We start from the raw sequence: 22,949 nt of genomic DNA on the forward strand, positions 1-22,949 counted from the left end.
CTGAGTCAGCGATATGGCACAGGTTAGCTTTTAAGTCAACCAGAGCCGTTCCAGTGCCATGTGATGCGTGAAAAAAGAACTGTAATGAGCCCAGTAGATGATTATTTTCAATGTGTTGCTTTAGATGACTGTATGCGACTTTGTCCAAAATATTTAACCAAAAGGTAACAGGAGTTTTTTTCAGTTGGCTTGGCATTGCTGATGCGATTGTCATAGAAATGGTGTTTAGAAACCAGGATAGCAGTTTTGTAGTCAGTGGCAGCTTTGCGAAATGAGGCAAGATTAGCCTCAGAAGGGTTCTTCCGCCAGGCTTGTTCCATTTTCCTTTTTTGAGTGCTTAGGTCAAGAATTTTGTCAGAGAACCATGATTGGCCCGGTGTCTCCATCTTGACAATTTTAGTTGAGTGGGATGGCAACAGTATCTGTGACAGAGGAGACAATGGGCCTCATTAGGACCCTGCCAGTCTGGTAACAACGGTGCCGGTAGGCTCACTGGCACCTTTGTAACCGGACCGGCAAAGTACAAGTCTGCGAGCCGGATGCCTGACCTAGCAGGCGGAACGGCAACCGCTCGCAGACTTTGACGGAAGCACAGGCACTGTTGCGTACGGTGCCGGTGCTTCAATCCACCCCATTCCCATTGAGTTTTATGGGACTCGAATGGGAATGGGGAGTTACTTTTTCCGGTGCCTGGCTTCCGGGACCGCCGGGGCTGTAATGCCCCGGTAATTCCCCAAAGCCAGGCACCAGAAAAAAACACAACTCCACCGGGGTCGTAATGAGGCCCAATATCTTTGTATTGATCAACTAGGGTGGTGGTACAACGTAAAGGTAACAGGTTTGCCAGTGTAGGTTGGGCAAGGTCACTGAAAGCTGTGAGGCACATTTTGCGAATATTCTTAACTGTGTGTTTGACACAAGGATTGGCGTTCTTCCGTCTAACAATTTTAGACGGAAGATCCAGTGAAAAGGAAGTAAGACAGTGATCAGACCAAGGGCAGGTCATAATTTCCAAATTAGTCAAAAATAAGCAATGAGACAGTACCCAATCCAGAGTGTGTCCATCTTTATGAGTGGGCAATTTTATTTGTTTATGTCGGCCATAGGCCTCTAATGAGTGCATGAGATTGGTAGCTTCAGAGTCCTGTGCATCATATGCCAAATAATTAAAGTCACCTAGGGTGATGACATAGAATGTGGGTTTGATAAAGTTACCTAGAAGCATAAACAACTGTTCTTCGAACAGAGGCATGCTTACAGGTGGACGATATATGGTGATAAGACAGATGGTGGTGTTGAGTCAATGGCAATTTTGATCAGGGTATGTTGGCAATTATCAATAGGTGAGGTGTGACAAATATAAATAATAATAATAATTAGGCTTTTATATAGCGCTACAAACCCTCAGGTATCTGAGCGCTGCTTATTATTACCCACGGTGTGTGGTGCTCAAATATGCAATGCCAAGGAGTTTCTTATATTCACTGCAGTGCCGCCGTGCCGACAGGATTGGCGGTCAGTTCGAAAGATTTGATAACCATCAGGGAGAGCTGTGGCAGCGGCATGATTGGTTACGTCAGAGAGCCAAGTTTCAGTGAGGCATAGAATATCAAATGTGCTCATAGCTATAAGGTCAGAAATCTCCTCTGCGTGTTTGACTAAAGAGCGGGTATTTGAAGCGAGAAGGAGCAAAAGGAGTCACTACCATATGGTTAGTGCACGCAGGGTTGAGCGCAGCAGAATTGAAATATGTTTTGGGTGACATATGCAATGAGGTTACAGGATGAACGGGAGTGAAATCAGCATGAGGTATGGTTAGCAAGCCACCGGCAGGGCCGGTTATATCATATGGGAGCTGGTTCTTACCTGATGGGTCTCCCATTCGTGCGAAAGCAACAGGAGCCCACAGAGCAGCTGCAAGAATGGTAGACCGAAAAAAGGAAGTAATGAACATCACGGACCGGCACAGACCGGCCTAACTCACTCGCCTGGTTGCGGAATTAGAGGAGCAGGAAACTGCAGATTTGATGGGATTTGTAGTCCTGGTAAAAAATGATCAACATGATTTTTAAAATGTAGAGTTAAAATTCTTAAAAGGCTAACAGTACATACAATAGATAAAAAAGATAGAAAGGTAGGAGCTAAGGAAAAACTGAATAAGGAGCTGATGTGAAACAGCAAGTTAATTCTAAACGTTCTAATTTAGCAGCAAGCAGTAATCAAACAATGAAGTAACAAACTATTGGGGATGGCTGTTTTCCTTTCTAGTAATCTCTACCTGAGCTTGTGAGGGGAAAAGGGAAGGGTTTTGAGGGATGGTGGGAGGGGCAAAGGGATACTGTGTTCTCACAGGGACATTGTCGCCAATCCCATGAAGGGTTTCCCTCCCATGAGATGCACACACTGAGTACCACCCCCAGGGGGACTATCGGGTAGCGGCCTCACCACTTTGGTCTCATGGAAAGGTGCTCCCCATGGAAGCCGCGACGATACCGTGGGATTCATCACAATGCGCATTTTTGGTTGATAGAGACAGTGACACACCCAGCAAAATTGTAACGATATTGAAGCATTCCATATTGAGGTGATGGGAGAAGTTATGCACTTGGGACAACCATACAACATATGCAAGGAAGAGCCCAAATAATCCTGACAGTGGCCGAATGCTTTTGTGCTATACCTACAAAAGCCACTTACGATAACGCCCCGCTGTGACTGGGAAAGGCGCAATGCTGGGACTGTGCACCTACGAGATTGGTCAGATAGCGCAAAGTCACAACAGACTTTCAATGCAGCTGCCCTGGGCCGCCCTCAGAAGAGAAGACTTCTTTACTTCTGTATGGCTTGAATTGTCCCATTGTCTACTTCCAATAATACTATAATACTCATAACCGAATCAGCAATCATGGGGAATGCGAACTTAAGAGCATTGACCAGCAAAATGCATGACAAAAACAATAATTGTGGAGCACAGAGAAAATAAACATTTATACAGATGATTCTGTCAAACCATTGCTTTCCTTCACAAAGCCCTTATGAGAGGTTTGTACCCTAAAATCAGGACATGGGCATCCAGTCCAAATACAGTACAATTATAGAGAGGAAACACACCGTTTCTTGACACTGGAGAGCTGTATTTTCGGCTTGGGTTTGACGCGGGTGGGAAGTTGTGGTAAAAGGTTATAAGTGTGCAAAGCGAGGTTCACGAATGACTGCAGGGAACATTCCATTTCTGCTGCCACACACCTACTAACAGTAGGGCAGATTTGGCACACAGCCAACAAGTCATGCTTGAAGTTAGAGTGTTTTTAACCACTTAAGGTGGCCTCTCTGTTAGGAAAGATTCCTCTTTACTGCACCTTTCCTTCCATTTTTATGGACCCCCAAACTTTTTGCTTTTAGTTTTGATTCTGACCTGTACTTTTTACAGTGCAGTGAAGCCTTAAGCTTCACTACACTGTCATTTGCTCATTTGTTATGGGGAAACTGATATGTCCTTAAGGCTGTCAGTACTGGGAAACACTGTTTTCCCTAGTCTTGCGACTTGGTTACACTTTTAGTAACTTGCTATCACTTCTGGTACATTTTATCATTGTACAATGCATTTTACAATGCAGTACAATTGGTTACACTTTTTGTTTTGCCCTAGACTAACACCCAAATGATGTTTGGTTACTCTAGGTGTGCTAAATGTACAAGCTGGTGGCAGCAATGACATTTTATCATTTGTTGGTGCTTTTCGTTTTAGCCTTACCGCATTTACCGCATTGTGCCACATGGTTTTTTCACTTGTCCTTTAGCCATCTTGTTCTTGAGCCTTCTTTCTGGCCTGTGAGTTTAGGAACATCCTTATATGTACTTCCACTGCCCGGGAAAGCAAAGGCTTTTGGCTGGCAACTGGAGGGCTCTGTGTGTTTGCCGGCAGGATGTGGGCGGGGACCAATTCACTCACTGGTTTCAGTGTGTCTGAGTGGTATGCATGAGTGTTCCCACCAGGGGTCCTCATTGGACCACTGCAAGGGTGTGTGTGTGTGTCTAGTACTGCTATTGGCTAGTGGGAGTACCTGGCTAGGATAGGAAGAGGACCCACTCTTCAGAGATCATGGAGTAACCTGAAGGAGACAGGACTCCTGTCCAACTGTGAGACCAATGAAGAGACCAGAGACCCGACTGAAGGAGGATTGGCGACCAACTTCTGCTGCTATCCTGGTGGAGCCCTGTCTTTCTCTTGATCTTCAGCAGTCCTGTGAAGGAGCTGTGACCCTTGGAGTGGAGGGAACATCCATTCTTGATGTCTGCTCGGTAGCCTGTGAAGAAGAGCCATCAGAAGTTTCCCAGGACCATCCTGTGTCTGACCAGCTCTGAGTTTGGGCTACCGTGCTGCCGACGTCCCGTTCCGAGTTGAGGCCTGAAAGTTGGGGGGTCCTCAGCTTGTTCTACAAAATGTACCTTAGCGGAATGTCGGATTCCTAGCATCAAGGGGACCCGAGATAAGAGGGAAAGCCTGACCGCGACAAGTGAGGCCCTTTGTGTCACTGTGCTGCAGTGACCACCATCATGAACAATGTACCTGCCTGAAGTCCAGTCCTGAGAGGGGTCCTGAATCATGTTTTCCGCATTCTTCATCCGAGAGTCCTTGCACCAGCGAAAGACACCGACTGGAGATCAGCTCGAACCTGCAACCCCTGTGAATCACGGACTGAGGCTGATGGCAGAAAAAGCAACCTCGGACCTTCTTCCATTGATCTGCCAAGTCTTGGGAAGAATCGGAGTATGGGGGTAAATTACAGTGGTTTTAACCTGCCCAAAACTCCCTTTAAAAGTTCTCCTAACTTTTATAAAACTTTTGCTATACTTTGGCTTTGCCATTGCTTGCACGTGCAAGCCTACTGAAAGTTGGGGCCACTTCTATTAGTTAAAATACTCTGTCCTCTATCCCTTGGAACTGTTCACTGGACCGCAGAGACCCTACCTTCATTTGTTCCTGCATCACAAACTTTCCTAAACCTTTGGGCATAAGGCCCCAGACAACTTATGGAAGGACTTTTGAAGTTAGAGTTAATTCTCTATGGACCTGTAGTACATAACCTAATCTGCACTTTCTTTTACACAGGTTTTATTTGTGTTATGCCCTACTCTAGTGGCTGTATATATGTAATCTATTATTAGTGTTGTGTGATACTTCTTTTTTTTTTTTTTTTTTTTTTTTTATTTTTGTACGGTTTATAATAAACCTTTAAAAACAGAAAAGGAAGATACAACCCATCAGACAAACACAAGCGAGTTACAAAGCTTCACATTCGATCGATCCCAACTTCATACGTCAAATGCGACCACAGGGACATAAACTTGGAGCAGTGATTAGACACGAGGCACGCTCGTAGTTTCCAAGTTGTATGTTCCCTCATCCTCCAGCTGTTCAAGTCGTGATGCCATAGCTTCCAAGAAAAAAGTTAACGCTAAAATTAGTCTTTGATCGGTTGCATCAAACATTAGTTGCCACCAGTCTTTTACACGATAGGTCGCTCTTTCCAACGCGATGCTTCCAAATTGTCGAGTTCTATCCTCAGTGAGACCCACACAAAATAGAACAAGATGTTTTAAGGTTTCTTTGGTTTCATTACACAATCGACAAAGATCAGAATGCAACTCATTTTTTGCCCAACAGTTAATTCTTTCGCGAGTTTTGAAAATATTGAAACGAAACATCATGTAAAGTCTTCTTTTCCTTTCATCAGGAAATTGTTTCCAAGGAATGTGTAACTCGTTTAACGCTCGTTTTTCACCAGGAGCATCTTGCATAAGTTTATAGGTGCGTCTAAGATCACAGGTCTCACACCAATCGCGTCTCCAGAGTTTGTTTTTGACGTGATCAGGATTAATATGAAGAGTGTCGAGGTCTGTGTCTAGTTCTGTGAGCACGTTTTTACATCGTTGCGCCCATAAATACAGTACAGAGTTTTTATTGGTTTCTCCTGGATTTGCAAGAATTTTAAACTGCAAGGTAAGATCTTTAAGAGACATTTTTCGAAACAAGGTCAATGAGTTCCAAATCACTCTTGCATTAATAGATGTTAGACTCAGCTCATATCGTATACATGCAGAGGGAGTGCTTCTAGGTAAACCAAGGACTTTAGTCCAAAAGATGTTTTCGATCGAGTTCCACAAGTCGCTTGAGCAGCCAAAAGCACATTCTGCCCCATAGATTAAAGCTGGGGTAGCTTTTTGTTTGAAAAAGGATATAACTGGAAGCATGGAATACCGGCCATATTTCTTATGTAACACCATAGCTTGTGTAGCCAGTTGCCGGCACTTCAGTTTTGTTTGTTCCACCCATGGAGCATCGTTCAAGCTGGAACTAATCCTCATGCCTAGGTATTTGGTATCGGTGATAGAATGAAGTTGTATTTTTCCTATATGCCATTTAAAGGTGATTTTTTGACCACGTAGATCTCTTAATACAAGGATTTCCGATTTTGCAGCATTTATGCATAATTCATTTTTTTCAACGTAACGTACCAATGCTGTTAATTTCCGTTGTAGACCAATTGGAGTTAGGTCTAACAAAATTAAGTCATCTGCATAAAGTAGATGACTCACGTGTGATCCGTTGACTTTTGGTGAGAATGATCCCTCTCCGTTAATTGTTTGGTCAATGTCATGAAGAAAGAAGTTGAAAATAATGGCGGCAAGAGGACATCCTTGTTTTACACCTCAGTGTGCAGGTCTTTTACTGCAGCAAGAAGGCTTGGGGGACACATTGTTTTTTCAAGTTTTGCCCAAAGTATATCCCTGTTTATACTGTCGAAGGCTTGGGATAGATCAATTACTGCCAAGTAAATCTTGGTCCCAGTTCTTATTGCGTCCATTTTCAGGGTATTAACTATAAAGAGATTCAGGCTGCATCCAACTCCTTTCACAAAGCCACTTTGTCTTTGATCAACAAAATGGTTTTGCTGGGACCATTTTAGAAATTTATTTTTTAACATGGTAGCATAAACCTTGCTTAATACGTCAAGAAGCGCAATTGGGCGATAGTGTGCCGGGTTTAGTCTGTCACCTTTTTTAAACACAGGAACAATTATAGCACTCTTCCAAGATGTTGGTGTCTCACATCTTGACACAATTTTCTTGAATAAGGTATTACAAAAGTTCGCCCAAATTTGTGGGTTTTCTTTCAAGGTAAAGTTGGTAAGACCATCAGGCCCAGGGGCACGTGAGGTACTTAAGTTGTTAATTGTTTCTAAAATATCATCTTCTTGAAACTCCAGATCCCAGTGCTCCATTTTTGCCAGTCCAGATTCTATAGTAGAGCCTTTTTTCCCATACAAGTTTTTATAGTAGGTTATCCAGACGCTCTCACTAACCATGTTAGTCTGTACAGCACTCTGAGAGCCAGAAAGATTATTTATTAAACTCCAAAAGTCGCGTGTATTACTACTTCCAAGTTTTGATAACATAAGTTCAGCGTCAGATTGCAGCATGATTTTTTTGTGTTGTTTTATCCAGTTTTTATAAGCTTGTTTTATGTTTTTGATCTTATTAACAGTTTCATTTGAAGACATTCCACTACACGTGCGTATGTCGCTTCTCATTTTACGCTTGCGTTTGGAGATTTCTAAGTCAAAAACGTGCAAGTTCTTAAAGCATCTGTTTTTCAATCCATGTTTTTTTTCCTTATATGTTTCCAATAAATCGGAGTATTCAATTTTATCTTTGTTTTCTTGATATGCATGGGTTATGCTCCGAGCCTCTTTTTCCGAAAGGCGTAACCGAACTCTATTTGATTCCAATGTTAAATCAAAAGACCATTTATCGGAAAGGTTCTGTGATGAAACCGCAATCGCAATCGTCACAAGGTTATGATCACTTTCCTTCATTTGCATAACCTGTAATTCCAAGACATTAATATGCACGCTCTCAGATACAAAAAAATAATCCAAAATGGATTCTTGTGCATCCCTCATCCACGTGACTTTTGGTGGTATATCCCCGTAGGTATGACCATTCAGCATGTGCATGTTTCTGTTTTCCATTTCTCCTAACCATAATTGGGCCACCTTTTCGAAGACAAAAGTTTTAGGTTTTTTTGATGGCACTGGTAAGCAATTTATGTTTAGGTCGCCACACAGCACTATGTTTGCTGCCCCATCTACCTCATAAATATTGTCGATAATATTTGTTATTTGGTCAGTGTAAATTGCGGCAGGAGAAACTTTATGTTGCCAATAAAGATTAAGGATATACAGGAAGTTCTTATTCTGTTTTCCAGATTTTCCACACTGAAGCACAGTTGTCTGAATATAGGGAGTGTGATTACAAGTTTCGAATATTCTGTAGCCCGAACTTTTTCGAACCAAAGTCATTAATCCTACAGTTGGTCTGCCAAGTTTTTTCTTAGTTGCAGGATTAAAAGCAATCTCAAAACCTTCTATTACCGGACATGTAGTTAGCCAGGTTTCCTGGGCACACATAATATCAATATTTTCTAACCAAATGGATTTTTGCAAGTGCACATGGCCACGAGTATTCCAACTGGCTATCCTAGTTATAGGTTTTTTGTCGGTTTGGCATTAGCTTTGTTGTTGAGAATTTTGAGAATTTATTGCTTTAGCGAGCCAGCTCCAGTCTTTAGAGGAATCAGTTGATCGGGCATTTTTTGATTCAGTTACAACAGCCGATGATGGGCTTAAGTTTTGTGCGATGGTAATTTTGATTTGTTCAGTTGGAAGCTTCGGGGTTTTATCTATTTTTGAGCCACTAACCTCAGACAACATTTTGTCTTGACTAGATTCAATTTCCTCAATGTAAACCGATTTAATAACGGCTTGAGTGTTATTGGGAGCATATCTTGCGTGTTCGGTCATTAACCGTTTACGTGATTCTTTATAATTCTCATCTTCTTCTTTATTCTGTTGAATTTCATTGATATCGAAGCCCATAGAAATCAGCACCGAAGCAGCTTCCAATAAGGTGTTGCAGATGATTCGTGAATCAATGTATAGCCGCACAATATCATTCCGCTTCTCATTGAAAAAGTCTACCACTTTTATGTCATTAGTCTCAATCATGCGTAGTGAAGGGACATAATGGAGGAGACGCAAGACGTTCCTACGATTAAGCACAAGGTCGTCATCATTCTCCTCGATTCGTTCGAGAACCAAACAATATTTTGAGTGTGATTTTTCCTTTACAAGTCTATGATTATGTTTGGAAACAAGACTCCCTAGAGATTTTTCTACAGTGGGAGTATGTTCTCGAATTACACAATCCTTGATTTCTATTTGCTCATTTGCTGTTTTAACAGAGCTAATAACAGACCAGTTTGTCTCTTGATCTGGAGCCTTTTTTGAGCTTTTTCGCGCTTCGGTAAGCTTATTCCTTCTTTGGCATAAAGTCATGAAGGGCGAAGTTGAAAGAGCTGGTCGTGAATCTGCAGGTGGTTTCTCTGGTGATATTATAGTACAAACCCTTGTATTTTTTTCACAACCAAACGGCATACATGCCAAAGCAGGTACTTTCGGTCCACGCGAGGTTGGTGCAATCAATTCATCCACTGTCGCATCTAGATCTTCATTTGTAACTTCAGTTGCTGCTTCCTCATTATATGTTGATAAGTCAAGCAAATTGACAGAAATATTAGCAGCCGTCGACCTAGTACTTCCCTCTATCGGCATTCTCTGCACAATGGGTACTGGTGATTTTTTTGCATCGGTCGCTTGTTGATCAGTAATGATGTCCACTGATAATTGCTCTTTAGGCAATGGGACATTCTGTTCAGCTACAGTTCCAGCTTGCACATTCATATAGACAGCTTTAATATTCCGCAGGAATTTTCTTGAGTTATTTGTCATATTTGTAGCTTTGAATCGTATATTTTTTGATTTCTTTACTTGTTTTGATTTTAAGCCCCTATGAAGGGTGTTCTGATGTGTGGAACGGTTGAAGATGGGAAAGACGACAGGGTTTATAACAACAGGGATATCATTATCCTTGTGAGTTAAGCCATCAGTATTATTTGAGCAGGCTGGAAGTTGCGGATCGGTATTGGCTAAGTTGATCGCAGACAGGGAGCTTACAACAGCCTCAGAAAAAGTCCTTAGGACCTTTCCGCTCAAAGGCTGCAAGAGACTTTCTTTCTCAGGATTGAGAACTTCCTTTAGTTGCATCTGAGTTAGGGTTGCCATTGACTCAGATTCCAAACTTTCTGGAGTACTGTGAGTCAGACTCTTACTCGAGTCGTTGGTTAGTATTTGCTTTGTGTTGATATTACTTGTTCCACGAGAGTCAGTAGCCTCGACATCACTAGTACAAATCACGCTTTTACTCAATTCATTAGATAATGTTTGCGTTGGTTCTATCATTACGTGATCCGAGGCTTTATTAGCGTCAACTTCGATAGTGATATTTTTATTGGTTTTCTCTTCGATAATTTGATGCTGCGTCACTGAATCGGTAGAAGAGTGGCGTATGTTAGAATTTTGAGGTTTTAGAAGGCCGAGCGCCTGTTTTGCTACTTCTACCAGTAATTTTTTGTCCTCTCTGTTGTTTTCTTTTTGCTCAGTTAGGACCATTAATGAGTGATCAATTTTATTATTAGAGTCATAAATCACTTGTTTAAAGAGATTGTTGTCATTTTCAATATTCACCATCTTTGAGTTCAAGAGAGCAGCTAAAGTACTCAAATCGTTCATACTGTCTTTCAAATGCTCATACATTTTGAGAAAAGGACCAATCGTCATAGACATGGTAGAGGTCAATGTAGGTTGTATATCTTGGAGCAGTTTTTTAACAATCGTTTCCGTTAAGGCAGCCGAAGGCGGTCTTTGAATATGAATATTTTTCTGAGATCGCCTTATTTTAGGAAAATCCCTTTCAATGATTGAAGAATCAGTTGAGGAAGCATCTGATGAGGAGTCACTACATTGCGACATTTGCGTCTTTGTGAATGGAATGTGAGTACTCTCCTGGGTTTTCTCGGCAGTTTGTTTGTACGCAGAGATCTGTACAGATCGTTTTTTTGGAGCACTTTGCTGCGAACAGATGGGACCCGATGAGTCGCTATCTACAAGACGACATCGCTTTGTTTTTGGATTCAGACTAGTTGTAGAAGCTATTTTGCTGTTAATATCATTTGGCTTCTCCAGATTGATAAACAAATCTGCTTCTTGAGTTTTTTTATCCATTCTGGATTGATTTAGTTTTGTGAGGTCTTTTAATAGTTTATTCACCACATCCAATGAATTTCTCCTAGAAGAGATAACTTCACACGTATTTGCATTTGAAGTCTTATATGTCTCATCAATCAGATGTTCAGAATGTATTATTTCAGAGGTCACTAAAGCATTTTTTTGTTGTTGGAGTGGGAGCATATTTAGATCTGACGCCTGATTAATAGACTTTTTCGATGCTTCAAATACATCATCACAACTTGTACTTCTTTCTCTACAATCATTGCGTACCACGGGCTCATTTGTGGATTGTGTATTGACAAATAAGGCTAGATCAGACATGGAAAAATCACCCACTGCACATACTCCAAGGGAGCAAGCAGTTTTTAAAGCCAACTCGTTGGATTGTACTATATTCGAGGTGTTATCAACATTCGAGACAATCGGCAGCAAAGTATTTGTGGTTGTAGAAAAGTCAAACGGGTGTCTCATGTTGTCGTTCTCCTGAGACACAGGGGTTCTGCAATGAGATGGAGTTTCTGACACTGAAAAAAAAGGTGAATTTGTCGTAACCGGCAGAGTTGTATCCAGCGAAAACTTATTTACGATCCGCCAAGCAAGCACCCTCAACATTAGAACCTCGTAACGTGGTGCACCACCAAGGGACCCACCATTAACTATGGCGAGTTCAAGAGAACTCGAGCGGTTATCCAAGTTCATGCCACCAGTACAAGTCAGACTTCGGCTAACAGACCCAAGCCCTCCACGTTCCTCAGGGCAGGGCACCAAGCATGAAGCTGACAGCATAAACGGGTGGGTCAAGGATGAGCCCTGACCCCCTAAGTTTTTACGTGCCGTTTGATTATTCAAGGGTGAAACATTTGGCCGGGAAATGATGGGATCTTTCATGAAAATGCCAGAGGAATCAGTTTGTAAAGTATCAACGTCACTATCCTCTCGGACCACACGAGAAACACTTACTTGGGAGGATTGCAGATCTGCAGATTCTTCTCTCCCAACCCCGGCACAGGCGACCGGCAGAATAGCGGGTCCAGTGAAAACAGCAGATCCCTGTCGGCATTGTGGTCGAGGTCGTGCAGACGGTTGTTTTAAACGTCTTGTCTTCGAACGCGTGATAGACTGCAGTGTAGAACTTACGCAGTCATCTTTCTCCATGACTCCTAAAGACTCCTAAGACTCTAAGACTCAGCTGACTCCGCGCTCGCTCCGCAAGAGTCAGCAGTCTTTGAAGGGTTGCAAAGTTTCCTAAGCACCGCCTCCAGGCAGCACAAACGAGTGTAGAGAGCGAGAGCAGCCTCCAGGCAGCACAGACGAGCGTAGAAAGCAGGAGCAGCCTCCAGGCAGCAAACAGGATCCGTCAAGCAGAGCTCGATGCAGACTCTTGCAGACTCTAAGACTCAGCTGACTCCTCAGCTTGTTCTACAAAATGTACCTTAGCGGAATGTCGGATTCCTAGCATCAAGGGGACCCGAGATAAGAGGGAAAGCCTGACCGCGACAAGTGAGGCCCTTTGGTCACTGTGCTGCAGTGACCACCATCATGAACAATGTACCTGCCTGAAGTCCAGTCCTGAGAGGGGTCCTGAATCATGTTTTCCGCATTCTTCATCCGAGAGTCCTTGCACCAGCGAAAGACACCGACTGGAGATCAGCTCGAACCTGCAACCCCTGTGAATCACGGACTGAGGCTGATGGCAGAAAAAGCAACCTCGGACCTTCTTCCATTGATCTGCCAAGTCTTGGGAAGAATCGGAGTATGGGGGTAAATTACAGTGGTTTTAACCTGCCCAAAACTCCCTTTAAAAGTTCTCCTAACTTTTATAAAACTTTTGCTATACTTTGGCTTTGCCATTGCTTGCACGTGCAAGCCTACTGAAAGTTGGGGCCACTTCTATTAGTTAAAATACTCTGTCCTCTATCCCTTGGAACTGTTCACTGGACCGCAGAGACCCTACCTTCATTTGTTCCTGCATCACAAACTTTCCTAAACCTTTGGGCATAAGGCCCCAGACAACTTATGGAAGGACTTTTGAAGTTAGAGTTAATTCTCTATGGACCTGTAGTACATAACCTAATCTGCACTTTCTTTTACACAGGTTTTATTTGTGTTATGCCCTACTCTAGTGGCTGTATATATGTAATCTATTATTAGTGTTGTGTGATACTTCTACCTGTTAGTGGTCATTTTTCAGTGTTGTTGGCCATAAATAAATAACTGTATTTTTATACATACTGCCTAAGTATAATTTGTGATTCCCATTGTGTGTACTCATTGTGAACCCTTTACAAGCTCACCACCACTTGAGACTTAGCCTAGACCTCTTGTCACTGCTACCTTGAACTGGTGTGTGTACAGCTCCCCATAGTTCTCCCTGTCACAATATAGGTTGGCCTTCTATACATCTGTTCACAAGGCCAGAGTATAGAAAATCAGTCCTAACACTCCCAATATCAAAGCCCTTCGCATTAAATCAAAGACTCTGTTGACCTCTAAAATGGGCTCAGGGAGCTCCTAAGTATGTTGTTTAATATAGTGGTTTACAGTGACGGAAAGGAGCTGATTTACAACATTTCTGCGCTGAAACAAGTAGCATTTAACATTTGACCTGGAAAAATATTTGCCCAGGTGTATAATTTCAGTTTAAAGGATAAAACTCTGGCAACCCACTCCACCCTGAGCCAGATGTGTGGGAAACTGCTACGAGCACCATGCAAAGTGGTTGTAGAAAGGCCTGTAGAATTTTACAGTGACTTCATTTGCTAATAGTATTTTCAGGCTTACAAATGTGTGGGCATAAAGAGATTCTGGTTCCACACTTTTTTCTAATGAGCAAATTATCACAGCGCTGCTTTTCTTGCTGGGCAGTGCTTACCTGTCATGGAGGGCCCGCTGGTGCCTCTGGGATCGACTTCCCTGGGGTCCATTGCAACGTGGTACTGAGCCTTGACGCGTTCTCCTGGGCACTTCCATCTTGCCAGTTTGGCGGCCGGTTTCTGCACATGCGAGGTACACATGGCTTGTTGTGGTTGTCATGGTTTTCCAGTGAGGCCACAGAAACTTGGTCTGATTCAAGGATATTTAAGGAAGTTAGATTCTGCCAAGCGTGCGTCGCAATTTTCCCTGTTCTGTCTGTATCCTTGTTCCTACGTTTGTTGTATCATTCTTCCTTCCCATTGCTCCTTATGTGTTGGCAGGGTATGCCAGAGGTCTGTGGGTTACTACGAGCTCACCCGTTCATCTCTCAAGGTCCCAACAACCCTGCCCCAGAACAAACAGAGGACTCAGCCAAGAGCAAGTTAGAACTGTCATTTATTACAAAAGCCGGCAGGAATCATATAGGACATTCAGAGATCTCTGCAGTCACCATTCCCAACATTGTGTCAACCCATTTTGATTCCAAATTATGTCACAATCTGGGCCCTCCCCAAAAAAAAAATCACACATACTCATTAGGTGCTCTGGGTGGTATACCTCATAGATTGCCCTTATACAACGCCCCATCCTCAGAGCAGTCTACCTGAGTAGTGCGGCACATAGACCACCCACACCTTTCCACCCGCCGGGATCAGACCTGGCAGGTGAACGGCACCTGCCAGCAGACTCGTAGTTTGCCAGTCCGGAAACAACAGTGCTAGTAAGCTTATCAGCACTGTTCTATGGGACTCCACGGCAAGTCAGGCGCTGGTAAATCATTATGGGTCCGGAGGCTACCTACCTATTTTTCCGGCACGTTTACTGCCAGACTCATAATGAGGACCAATAGGTGTTCCTTACAAAGGTAAGATCAAGAAGCCTGCACTGAAAATATTGTGTTTGTCAACAAAAAATATGCATGCTCTCAGCTACTTTCTCTTTCCAAATGTAAAATTTTTAATTTTATGACTAATATCCTAAAATGCTAGGGAAATAAAACAGGCCTGGCCCAGGACTCTGAGTGTTGAGCTCCTGTAGATCCAATTCGTTTTGCGGCAGTCCTCCAAACAGCTTTAATCAATCACCTAGCAGGAGACTCCAAACCAAGTTTCCAATGATATGTTATGATTGGTTATTTAACATGCTTAATACCCAGAGGTTTCTAAGTGCAGACCTGGGGATCGAACCTGTGTTTCTCCGTGTCGTCTTGCTTCCAAGGCGAGCATGTTGCCCCTGAGCTATCCTCCCAAGACTCCGGTGAATGTTAAAACCATCGACGGTTTCAGTTGCCAAAATTCCAACACCTGCTCCAGAGTGCCAAATCCAGATGGAGGCCGGTCATCAACCATCCCAGCCAGAAATGGCCCTTTTAAGGGCAAAGAGAGGCACCCCGGAAGCCCTCCCTAGATGTAATCTACAGATCCAGATGGATCCTGAGGATGTGCTGACAGGAAGCAGGAGGCCAGCACATCTATAGACAAAAACATGATACTGACTGATTTTTTTAAGTGCTTTGTACAATTCCTTCCTCTGAAGTGTTATCAGCAGCCCTGTGTGTTCTTTGCTGATGCTGCAGAATGACAAATATATCAACATACATTATGAAACATCTGTTTCCTTTTCCAGCTTAACACCATATGTCATTGTATCAAAAGCTGAAAATAGCAGGGCACCATGGGCAGCTAAAGATAGATCAGGTCGCACAAGTGTTTCCCTATGCCTTTGTTTAATCAGCTTGTTCTCCCAAGCTAACTCAGCATGACATCTAGCTGCCCCATGCTTCCTTTTTCAAAATACAATCCCTTCATCTGAAATGTTATCAGCAGCCCTGTGTGTTTTCTGCTGACGCTGCAGAATGCACAAATGACAACATACATTATGAAACAGCTGCTTCGTTTCCTTCCTAATATCGTGGGTCATTGCATTGCATCAAAAGCTGCAAATACCTAAAGATAGATCAGATCACGTGTATGTTTTCCTGCGTCTTTGTTTACTCAGCTGTCACTGAGCATCGCAGATCAACTGTCTTGTTATCTTAGTCTGTCCCATCCCAGCTCCCCGCATCCCCATGCTTCTGAAATCTTTGCAGAAAATGAAAACACTTCTTTCTTGTCTGCCACAGCTGAGATCCATCTCAGGGAGCTTGGATTCGACTGTGTCACAGGAATACGAGAGGGGATCCGAGAAATGAACAGTATCCATTTATAAAAAGGGATTTTACGCATTTTTGGACATGCCTGTTTTCAGGGGGAATCACTTCATTTGTATTTGTCTGCTTAAAGGTCATTAGGACTCGAGCGGAAATGGCACAAGGAAGACAATGTGGGGGTGCATATGAAAGATCAGGGGGGCTGGTGTGAAGTAGGCGACCTGTAAGGAAACAGGCCGGTGCCTCTGAAACACTGGTGGTCTGGAGCAGTATCAACCACACAGACAATTTACAGCAGTCACTTTCACACGCCCAGATAGTTATATTACATTACATTTGTTATGCGCACTATTGCCCTCAAGCATAAAGGCACAGACTAGACAAACAATAAAACAGGCAACAAGGACAAAGAGAGGACAAGAAAGGAAGAAGCTCCAGAGGAATTAACTAGGTCCTCCGCAAGATAGCATGCATGCCAACACATCAAAGCTGACTAATTAAAAGATAGAATGGTTTAATGGTTTAATTCCTGAGTCCCGAAAACAACAGATGAAATGGTATCAGGAAAAAAGGAGAGTTTTAAGTTCTTTCTTGAAGACTTGGAGAGGATTGTGGCTCCTTAGTCTGGCAGGCAATTTATTCCACAAGGAAGGCGCCTTCACATTAAAGGCCCCATTTTCTGCCTCTGAGGTCTTACATCTAGGCTGTATTATAAGATTTTGGTTTCCTCATCTGAGAGTTTGGTGACTGCATTTCTCTTTTATGTGGGTTTGTAAATAAGCAGGCATTACTTGTAGCCTGCATTTAAATGTAATAACCAACACTCTAAAAGAGATCCAGGATTCTATGGGAAGCCAGTGAAGAAATCACCTGGCCTCTGTTATATGGCTGAGCCTGGGATGTCTGAGCACTACTCTCACCACCCAGTTCTGGGCTACCTGCATCCTACGCAGTTCTTGCTGACTAATCCCCAGCAACAGGCTGCAGCAATAATCCAGCTTTGCTCAATTATAGCCCTGGCAATTGTCTCAGCACTTTCTTGAGAAATCATGGGCCTCAAATGAGCCAATAATTTGACATAATATACTACCCCCGCCACTACTGTGGAGACGTGAGCCTTCATACTCAGAGTCGAGTCCAGAATTACCCCCAGAATTTTTGTTTTAGGTAGAGGATAGATAATGTCATCTCCAAATTTGAAAGAGCTATAGACTTGATTTAGGTTATTTAATGCCTTAGAACTACCTACAGCAACTCTGTCTTGCTTCGATTCAGGGCTAGGAAATTATCCAGCATCCACCTTTCGATCAGTGCAAAGATCCTATTGACCTCCAACTCATCTGTCTCGTGGTGTCCGGTCAATGCGATGACACATTGGGTATCATCTGCATAGTTTGAGAATATGATCCTCTCTTCCTCTAAGCATAGGCCAAGCAGAGTCTACTACTTCTGTGCTCCAGTAATGAGGCTACCCACTGGGCTGCCGAGTCAGAGAGGTTAGCTACCTCCTGTAATCCAGAGATGAGGATAGAATGTTCAATTAAATCGAATGCCGCAGATTGATCTAATGAGATAATCAGGGATAGACCACTTCTATCCATTTCTCCCAAAAGTTTAGTTTTCAGCTCCAGAAGAGCAGTTTCTGTCCCATATTCTTTTCTGAAACCTGACTGGTTTGGATGGAGAATAGGAAATAACTCCAAATCCTCAGCCAGTTGTAAGAAGGGTGTGTTGGAGATGGGGCAAAAGTTGAGTGGGTTAACCATTGCCAGACCCAGCTTCTTTAGAATTGGGGTAACCACTGTAGATTTTCTGTGTTAGCGGTGATGTCCGTGTACACCAAAACACGAATGAAAGATGCAGGCGCAGCGACACAATCTGATGCACTTCACGCCGTTCAACATCCAATCATTGAACGCGCCACATGTCCGTGGGAGTGATCTCCTCTTCCTTTAGTATCTTAAATATTTCCCTTGTATTTGATTTTGCTGTGTTGATGCGGTCATTATGAAATTCTCTTTTTGCATCAAGAATGAACTTTTTGTACTAGCATATCAAATTTTTATACCTAGCTAAGAGAACTGGGTTGCATTCCTTTTTCTATGCAAAGAATGCTTTTCTGCCCTCCGATTTCTTGATTCTGAGATCTGCAGAAAACCAAGCCTTGCGTTTATGTTCAGTATCCTTTATCTTTTTTAACTTTAGAGGTGCCAGTTTATCTGATATACAACTCAAGTTGTTTATCAGAATTACAGCCATGTCCGGGGAAGACATTTCTGTTTGAAAATTTAGAAGTTTGCTATTTAACAAAGGGTCAATGTTGTCAGCTGTAATACATTTAAGATTCCGTAACCATAATTTTCGTTGCTTGATCAAACTTTTTTGGGGAAAAAGGCATATGCAGTGTAAAGTGCACAAAAGAGTGATCAGACCAAGGACATGGACTGACATCAACATTGCTGAAGTTAATATTGAGACTACCCAGCCAATCCAAGCTGTGACCGGATTCATGGGTGGGAGTTGTCATAAATTGGGAGAAACCCAAATTATCTAATGATTGTTTACGTTCTGTAGCCACGAGAACAGTATCTACACCCAACCAATAATTAAAATCACCAAGGATTAAGAATCTGGATTCAAATGAGGTAGTACATATGTACAGAGTGCCTCTGCCAGGTGTAATTTTGAGGAAGGTGGATGGTAAATTAACAGGATATTTACAGTGGACTCGGCATTCATGCCAAATTTCAGGTGTATTGATTCAATACCTTCCAGTATAAATCCTGGCATTTCCCAGACCGTGAAAGAGTCCTTCACAATTATTGCTGCCCCCACCCCGTCTTCTAGTCTATCCTTCTGTATCATTACATATCCAGCTGGTATAGCTAGATTGCGCGACGGGGAAGATGCACTTCCCTCCCCGTCTTCTAGTCTATCCTTCTGTAACATTACATATCCAGCTGGTATAGCTAGATTGCGCAACGGGGAAGATGCACTAGTACCCCAGGTCTCTGTTAGAGCGCAAAGATCGAGGTTATTTACCTCAATATAATTGCAGATCTCCGTAGAGTGTTTCACTAGAGATCTTGTATTCAAGAGCACGCAACGTAGCTCTGACACTGGATTAGTGACTTGAGTCAGAGGTGTTGCATGCTGGGAGTTATTTCCCTTATCAGTTCATTGTCCTACTCCTGAGGCCAGCAACAAATGTTGAGTCGTTTTGATATTAACACTGCTTAGACTCTGGCCACTAGAGAGAATGGTATTCGTATTCTCCCTATCTGTTAAAGGGGAGGAATCACTAATTATCGACTTCGTCTCCTGAACATTCTGGTTTACTTGTGCGGAAACTTTATGTGGAGTAGTAATCAGTTCACTGACCCTGGTTTCTAATGGTTTGTGTACGCGGTTACACAACTCTTGCTGTACACTTACCTTGGCTTCAATATGAGGGACCCTTGACCTGCTGAATGATTTTTCTTTTTCAGTCATGATGGCTCGCAGACCATCCTCAATTCCCATGGTAGCCCAACTATACCGTATGCACCCCGCTCTCGTACTTGTCGTGGACTGGCGCAGACTTGCCCCAACTCGTCCGCAACGCCGCGTTCGCGCCAGGTTTCAGGAGAAAAACCCTTTTGACCTACAATACTTGTGGGGATTTTGGTTCGGTGCAACAGTGAGCGTGTGTGCAGACGTCGAATCAAGGAGTCTGTTTCAACTTGCAGCGCTTCTGTTGCCATACAAAAGTATCAAACTGCCTGCTGCTACTAAAGGACTAGTTTCATTCAAATACAGCTATCCACAGTTATTTACTAGGAATCTAGGTGATATGCATCTGAACCCCTCAGTCCACGGCCTTCTGTCTTCCTCTTACCCAACCCTTTTTCCAGCCTCCCGGTGGATCATTTCTATCTATCAAGGCACACTTCTAAGCTCACAGTATATTAGGTTACTTTGAGCGTCCTGCGGGAGTTGTTGATTTTTTTTCTTTTTTGTTTTTACTATCAAAACATTGATGTCCCTGTCACCCAGCTCAACAGAGTACATTTTATCAACCCTAGCAGGATGAAACGCTGCATGCGTGCAGCCTGACCACAGGGAGAAGAGAAAGCATGATATAAGCTATATATGTGTGTGCATCCATCCCAGGCTTAATGTAATGCCTATGGGTCATTTCTAATCTGCTTGTTGCCTAGGGTTTAGAAAAAAAGTAGAGTGGTGATACTGGGAGATTAGGGGATTTGTACAAGATCACACAGTATAGTAAAGTGCTGAAGCTGGGAAGCTGGGAATCAAATACTGGCGGGATGATTGCCAGGCCGCAAAGTTAGCTGTTACTGGATGATGAAGCTCACTCAAATGTGTAGGGTTATTTTTGGGTAAAATCAGATATCTGAGCTTTATGACCTCATCTATTTATACACTGTGTTGATGGTCTTACCTATTTTTATAGCAAATGTATATACAGATTTCATGTTATGAGTTGATAAAGTGATCTCAAATTCATAGGCCCTCATTACGACCCTGGCGGAAAGTGACTGACCGGACCGCCACAGCGTAAATAGCGTTTCCGCCATTGCACGATGGAGCAAAGTGCGGCCCATTCCGACCCATCGGGCACGAGCACCACGGCATGGCGGAAGTGCAAAGTCCGCGATGGCGGAAATGACCCCAAAACGGCCCACACCGCCGCCGTACGGCGCCCTAGGTGCAATACCGCCACCCATCTTAGCGGACACCGCAGTGAGCGCTAACCGGAAAGTACGGTGACCGTAAATATACGGAAACGGAAGTAAAAACATGGGCCCGGAACGGGAAACAACACGCCGTACACCTATAAAACCACAAAATCCACACAACCACTAAAAACACTACCCTGAGACACATCCCAACCCATTATCCACCCTAGTGAAACCAAGAAAAATGGGAAAAGTAGCGAAGAAAGCGTGCGACCGCAAGCGGCAGGTCCACTTCTCCCGTGAGGAACTCACCGTGCTTACAGAGACCCTCCAGGAGAATGCCGCCGCCGTCTTCTCCACGCAAATGACCAGGACGGCACTTGCGAACAAGAAGGCCATATGGGCCCTGGTGGCACAGCGGGTAAGTGCGGTGGGGACCGCACCCCGCAACCCACAGCAATGCAGAAAGCGATGGGACGACCTGCGGATACGCGTCCGTAGCATACTTTCTGCCAACCGCAACATTGCCACAGCCACCGGGGGAGGATCGGAATCACCCATCAAGTTGACCCCCTGGGAAGAAATCTGTGCCTCCACTATAGGAATGGAGAGCATAGAGGGAGTCGGAGGGATGGAGAAAGGAGTGCAGACATCCGGAGAATCCGGTAGGTGGGCCAAATAAAACCATGCCAAATCCACAATGTCCAATCATGTGAATCACATGTGTCCACATAGCGCAACAGTAACACATGGCCAGGAGAACGTCCACACACATTGGCCTGATAGCGCACTTTAAAACTCACAATAAATACATAAATAATTAAAAACCCCAAAAACACCCACTACACGTGCAGCAGGCACACCCTAACTGCAGGCTGCCAAACAACTGCACCCTCACTCCACACACAAATGAAAGCACCTCCAAGGCCCCGACCCAAATCACCCTCAGGTACCACCCCAATGCATGTGATACATTGCCATTCCAATTCCCACAGACCCATTAATAACGCTCGCCCTCCTTTACTCCACCACAGGGTCCGATCCAAACGACGAGCTTCAGGACACCCCTACCAGCACACCTGCAAAGAGGGCCAAGACCAACGGCCAAAGACCCTCCACCTCAGCTGCACGCATCAAGACACGGCAGCAGCACAAATAAAGTGGCAGCACAGAGGAGGGAACATCAACATGCACCCCAGCAGCCAGCATGCCCACAACAGCAGCACCACAGGTCCCCCCAATGGATGCCACAGAAGGCACTGCCTCTGGTGGCAGCAGCACCATAGGTGACACCCCATTAATGGCAGCATGCTCCGACACAGAAGACGGGGATGTCGAAGTCAGATCCATCCATGACCTGTCCCAATCCCCCTGTCTGTTCCATCCCGTACACCATGAGGATACCACGCAGGGGCACCCACAAGACGACGACTGGCCATCCCCCACAAGCCCTGTGGCAGGGCAACATGAGGCGAACAGCCACTCTGTGACACCACCGCAAATGGCCATGGCCCAGCAGAGGCAACAGTCCCTCGACCAGTTAATCGTGCAACAGCAGCAACTGGCCACGCTCCTCAAGGACCATGCCGATGAATGTGGGGGCACTAAGGCAGACATAGAAACATCAACTGAGACACTCAGGGCAGAAATGGAGAGAAGTACAGAGACACTAAGGGCACAAATGGAGAGTAGCACCGAGAGCCTGAGAGTCCAAATGGAGAGTAGCACCGAGAGCCTGAGAGTCCAAATGGAGAGAAGCACCGAGAGCCTGAGGGGGGAACTGCATGCGACGTCCAAAGACGTATGTGCCGAACTTGCCGCAGTGCGCCGTGTGCTCACTGAGCTCTCACAAACCCTTAGGGACATGCATGGACGTGAGCAGGCAGAGACATCATCCGTTGCAAGTTCCGTCCAGGGCAGCCCCCAACGTAGATCTGGGAGGAACCTGCGCTCCACAGGCAGGGGTGCCCCTGATACCCGCAGAGGGGGCTTGCAATAGCGACTGCCCACTGA

Source organism: Ambystoma mexicanum, chromosome 4p (assembly GCF_040938575.1).
Source record: "Ambystoma mexicanum isolate Mex_15411 chromosome 4p, UKY_AmexF1_1, whole genome shotgun sequence".
In the NCBI taxonomy this organism is placed as follows: domain Eukaryota; kingdom Metazoa; phylum Chordata; class Amphibia; order Caudata; family Ambystomatidae; genus Ambystoma; species Ambystoma mexicanum.